A 6,402-nucleotide genomic window follows, 5' to 3' on the forward strand; every position below is an offset into this window, starting at 1 on the left:
GATTGAGAAGAAACACATTTGAAGGGTAAGAGGACTGACTACACTCTGACTGCATCAGACCAGCACAATGCTGTACAGACAGGGTCTCCCTGGGCCTACAGTTTTTCCAGTAGGAAAAGACAGGCCAAGGTGGACATCCAGCACCACCAGCATTACAGAACACTTGCTGAGAGGTACCTCAGGTCTTGCTTCATGGAGAATCTGCAGAGCTCAACACTGGGGATCAGATTAAGATAGAGAATGGGGGCAAGGCCTTTAGCGACCAGTGCGAAGATCTTGGTGGATAGCATTCCTGCATTCCTACTTGCAGCAACAACAGAGCAGAGCTCCCAGCCAGCAGTTCTGCTCATCTGCAGAACTGAGCTGGAGGTTCCATCTGGCCTGGGTGCTCAGTGTGCAGTTCTATCCGATTTAGGTCCCCAGCCAACAAGCAGAACTGACCATGGAATCTGTTCTACAGCCCCACCTATGCAGGGAAGCAAATTCACAACTCTGCCCAACAGAAAGCCTGGCCAGTTAACCCAGGCAAACAGAGAGCTCATCCTACAGCCCTGCTTCCAGAAGGAGCCAAAACAGCAGCCCTGCTCAACTGAGAAGTATAGCCTCTGGACCCACATAACCAGGGAACCTAAACAGTGACCCTGAGCATCCTCAGAGCCCAGCCTGTAGTATCACCCAGAGCCTACAGCCCTGCCTAAAAATAGAGCCCAGCCTATGGCCCTGCCTGATTGCTGAATACAGCCTAAGGCCTGGTCCAGGCAGGGAGTTCAGTCAGTGACCCTGCCTAATCATAGGGCATACCCTAAGAACTCACCAAATGAGTGAGCATAGACAGCAGCTCCACCTGACCATGAAGCACAGTGTCTAGCCCCACCAAATGGGGGATACAGGTGGACGCCTGTATATAGTAAGAGAAAACATATTTTTTCTCTTACTATACACATAATGGTATAATACCACATGACAGTAGACCGTATTACATTAAGGGTATATAATATAAATGCTAAAACATCCACTAAAATAATACAACAAAGACATAGCTAATGTGTCAACTGGGGAGATGAAATGAAACAATTTTTTTAAATACTCAGTCAAAAAGATGTCAGGAAAAGATGAGGGGAACAAAGAAAAGATAGGATAATTAGAAAATGGATAATATGATGATAGATGATCCCATTAAATATAAATGTTCTAAACACTTCCATTAAAAAGTGAAAATAAACAGATTAGGTATGAAATCAAGATCCAATTATATGCTGCCTAAAGGAAACTCACTTTATTTTTGTTTTCAATTTGAAAGTAGTTATTTATTAACTGACCAGATCACAAAAATAATCATGGTAGATACCTTAGTTCATCCTTCTAATAAGCCTGTTAATCTGGTCTTCCCTGTTACCAGCATCTCCATCTCCTACAAAATGGGTGGTCTTCTTCTTCATTCCCCCTCTTGGAGAAGATAATTTGAAGGGCCATAAAAAGTTGTTTGCATCTTTGAAACATTTTCCAACAGTATAGACCTCGTGAATTAGATGCTCCACGCAGATGATGCCATATTTACTAAGAGATTGAGCAATCAATGTGGTCTCTGTCAGGGCAATTTGCTTCTTGTTGATTTTGCTGTAACCATGTTCATAGATCAATTCATTAATCAACGTCAGGTTTGGGTACCCCCATTCTATATATGGTTCCACAATCCTTAGCATGTTAACTGAAGCTTTGTTGAACTTAACAAAGATGCCATTGAAGATCTGGTTAAGACGAAGAAGCTGCAATACCTTTCGATCCTCTGGGCTCACACCATTGATACCTCTAATCCTGATGACAAAGGCCAATTTGGGTTCTGCAGGTACCTAGAAGTTGCCAAATTTTCTTGACATCCTAGCCATTCAAATCTCAGTTCTGTACATCTGCCTATACTCCTTGTGGTAATGCTTAGCTTTTTCATAGGTAAGCTTCCTCCTTGCCTTTCGAAGCATCTTTTGGGCAAACTTTTTTCTCAGACACTTGATATTCAACTCTGCGAAATTCCTTCACTTTTTCTTAAGGGTTTCTGGCATAGCGGGAACCTTATTTTTCTTCTTTTCTGTACCCTCAATGGTTCCAGCCAGAAAAGAGAGCAAGGAAACTCACTTTAAATATAAAGGAACAAATAGATAAATAGTAAAAGATGGGATGCCTGGGTGGCTCAGTCAGTTAAGCAGCTGCCTTTGGCTGAGGTCAGGATCTTAGGGTCCTGGGATGGAGCCTCGCCCGTGTCGGACTCCCTGCTCAGCAGGGAGTCTGCTTCTCCTTCTGCCCCTCTCCACCCTGCTCCTTCTCTCTCTCAAATAAACAAATAAAATCTTTTAAAAAAAATAGATAAATAGTAAAAGAATGGAATGATAGACCATACTAACATTAAATCAAATGAAATTTGCAATGGCTATATTAATATTAGCTAAAGCAGAGTTTAAACCAAAGAATATTACCAGAATTAAAATGTATTATTTCATAATGATGAAGATGTCAATTTATCGAGAGAACATAATAGTCCTGAATGTTTATGCACTTCATACAGGCCTTCAAAATATATGAAGCAAAAACTAATAGAACTGCAAATTAGAGTCAGTCTTTCAATAATTGATAGAAGGAGTAGACAGAAGATCAGTAAGGATATAGAAGATTTAAACAACACTAGGAACCAGCTTGATCTAGGTGACATTTGTAGAATATTCCATCCAATAACATAAGAATGCACATCTCTTTCAAATTCACATGGACCACTGAGCAGGATAGATGATTTTCTGTGCCACAGAACACATCCCAATAAATTAATAAAAATTCAAGTCATGCAAAATTGTTCTTACATCTCATTTGAATAATACTGGAAATCAGTAACTAATAGATATCAGGGAAAGTCCCCAAATATTTAGAAACCAAAGTAATGCAAATCTAGAAAAAAAAAAGAAGAGGGAAAAAAAACCAAAGAGGAAAGTAAAAATACTTTAAGTTGATAGAAAATACATATATAAAAATTAGTGAGGTGCAAGTAAGGCAGAGGAAAATAGCACTAATTGCATATATTAGAAAAGAACATATATCAAGTCAATGTCCTCAGTTTCCACCTTTAAAAAAAAAATGAAGACCAGTGCTCACTTCGGCAGCACATAGACTAAAAAAAAAAAATGAAGACCAAAATTAAAAATTAACAAAAGAAAGAAAACAGGGGCGCCTGGGTGGCTCAGTTGGTTAAGCGACTGCCTTCGGCTTAGGTCATGATCCCGGAGTCCCGGGATCGAGTCCCACATCGGGCTCCCTGCTCAGCAGGGAGTCTGCTTCTCCCTCTGACCCCCTTCCCTCTCATGCTCTCTGTCTCTCATTCTCTCTCTCGCAAATAAAAAAAATCTTAAAAAAAAAAAGAAAAAGAAATTAAAAAAAAAAAGAAAGAAAATAAATGACGATCAGACAGAAATCAATGAACTAAGAAACCAACATATAGAAGATATTAATAAAACCAAAAACTGGTTCTCTGGGAGGATAACAAAAATAGATAAACACTGGGGTGCCTGGGTGGCTTAGTCACTAAGCATCTGCCTTCAGCTCAGGTCGTGATCCCAGGGTCCCGCTCAGCGGGAAGCCTGCTTCTCCCTCTTCCACTCCCCCTGCTTGTGTTCCTCTCTTGATGTGTATCTCTCTGTCAAATAAATAAATAAAATCTTTAAAAAAAATAGATAAACATTTAGCCATATGATCAGAAGAAAAGAGAAGACACAAATTACTAAATCAGGAATGAGAGAAATGACAGCACTACAGATTATAGGGAAAATAAAAGAATTATAAGGGAGCAGTGTAATTATCTTTGTATTCATAAATTCAATGATTTGGATGAATAGATAAATTCCTTGAAAACTATATACTACCAAACCTCAATCAAAAGAATTAAAAAAAAAATTCTTTACAAACTCATCTAAAAAATTTGGGGGAGAATATATCTTAACTCATTCTTTCAGCCAGCATTACTCTTTAACAAAACCAGATAAAGACACTATAATAAAAGAAATGTACAGACTAATATCCCTCATGAATATACGTGCAAAACTTCTAAACAGAATTTTAGCAAAATTAAATTCAACAGTATAGTAAGAGAATAATTCATCATGAACAAGTAGGGTTTATCCTAGGAATGCCAAGTTGGTTTAACATTCAAAATCATACAATACAACTAACAATATTAAAAAAAAGACAAACCATATCATAATATCAATTCATGTAGAAAAGGAGTTACCAAAATCCAACATCCATTCCTAATTGTTTTAATTCTTGACAAAGTAGGAATAAAATGGGACTTTCTTTTTAATCAAAGGCATTAATGAGAAAATGATCTTAATTTAAAGAATACCATTTGTACTAGCATCAAAAATATGAATACTTAAGGATAAATCTGATAAAACGTGTACAATACCTGCACATTAAAAACTATAAACTATTGCTGAAATAAATTAAAGACTACATTAGTCTACTTGGGCTGCTACAACAAAATACCACAGACTGGGTTGCTTATAAACAACGAACATTTATTTCTCATACTTAGGGAGGCTGGGGAATCCAACATCAGTGCATTAGCAATGGACCACTTTTTCCAAGAGATTTTGGTCAAAATTGAGTTTTATCAAATTTTAGAGGAGGCAATTTAGTAACAGGGCATGACTAACCAGGAGGTCAAGGATTTCCTTATAAGGCTGGCAGGTCTAGGGTAAAATAAGCTGGCAAAAGGTGAGTTGGTAGATTGTGATTTGTGTATGCTAGGTTTTCTTGACAGGTGTTTCCTGTAAGTGCAGGCTGGCTTAGGTTTAGATTTGTGGCCTCCATTTTGTGGGTCCTGATATACAATTTAACTTTATCAGATCTCATACAGAAATGAAAAATATACTATTCGACAATGGAGGAGAGGTGATCCTTGTCATAAAGTGGTAAAGAACTTGGCTGAATTGTGTTAGTGTCCTATTTTTTTTGTGGAAGGTAAGAATTTGTGAGTGATTAATTTAGATATTTGGTCAAGGATATATATAAGCAATGTGTTGAAGGTGTGTCTTGGCTTCTATTGACTGCTTACAGTAAAATGCAAGAAAAGAGAAGTGACAGACAGAATTATTAATCAAACTGGAAGCAGAAATTTAAGATTTGAAAAATTCTCAATCTATCCATATTGGGAAATAAAAGAAATCCTATTGGGGAGAGAACAAAAAGGGTGTGGCCAAATTAGATAAAGAGACTATTATGGATAAGCTATCTCAACAGAAGCTAGGGGCTATTGTCAAGACAGTGGGGAGATTAGTCATCCATCTAAATGGAAGTCAAGACCTATTGTCAAAGACCCCAGAGGTGTTTCAGAGATTTGGGGGCTGCCCCTCCCATCAGAAGCTCATAGTGGACAGGACCATAGAGAAACCCCATTAGGGCAATAACCAACAGAGCCTTGGGAATACTGGTCTACCCCAGTAGTAGAGCCACCACCCCACTCCAGCCCGGGGGAGCTCAAATGTTGTCACGAAGGTGGAGTCACTGCCCAGAATAGCTGCAGGGATAGGCGCAGGGACAAAGCTTCCTCTGCCTCAGGGCCTGGCCACCTATAGCCCTAAGGGCAAGGCTGTCCAGAGCCTTGGGGGCCCAACCTCTGCCTAGTGTGCCAAAAGGTAGGACCTCTGCCCCAGTGAGCTCAGGGGTAGTGCATCCAGCCAAAGATTATTCTTAAGCCTTAAGGTTTTGGACTTGTTTGGGACTTGTTACCCCTTTCTTCTTTCCTATTCCTTTTAGAATGGGAATGTCTATACTATGCCTGTCCTATCACTGTATTTTGGAAGCACAAAACATATTTAATTTCACAGGTTCACAGATGAAGGGGAATTTGCCTCAGGATGAATTACTTTGAGTTTTGCCCATATCTGATTTAGATGATATTTAGATGAGACTTTGGATTTAGATTCCTAAGTTGATGCTAGAACAAATCAAGACCTTTGGGGCCATTAGGATGTAATTAACATATTTTGCATGTGAGAAGACATGAATGTTGATCTGAATATTTGTCTCCCCCTAAATTTATGTGTTGAAACCTAACCCCCAGGTGATGGTATCAGGAGATAGAGTCTTTGGGAGGTGATTAGATCATGAGGGCATGATAGAACTGTGAGAAATCACTGCTTGTTGTTTATAAGTCACCAAGTCTATGGTATTCTGAACAGACTAAAACATGAACCCATATATACAGGGTCACTTGATTTTCAACAAAGTTGCAAAAGCATCTCAATGAATAAAGGGTAGTCTTTTCAACAAATTATAATGTAAAATTGGACATTCATGTGCAAAAAGAGAACTTTGACCCAGAGCCTTATCATATGAAAATAACTTAAAGTGGATCATAGAACT

The 6,402-nt window shown here is 38.7% G+C and overlaps 1 pseudogene; it reads right to left on the minus strand.

Moving 5' to 3' along the window:
* Positions 1 to 1,349: 1,349 nt before the first annotated feature.
* On the minus strand, positions 1,350 to 2,090 carry LOC110577253 (annotated as a pseudogene).
* Between the last annotated feature and the right edge of the window lie 4,312 nt (positions 2,091 to 6,402).

The sequence above is a fragment of the Neomonachus schauinslandi genome, chromosome 5 (genome assembly GCF_002201575.2).
Source record: "Neomonachus schauinslandi chromosome 5, ASM220157v2, whole genome shotgun sequence".
Lineage (NCBI taxonomy): Eukaryota > Metazoa > Chordata > Mammalia > Carnivora > Phocidae > Neomonachus > Neomonachus schauinslandi.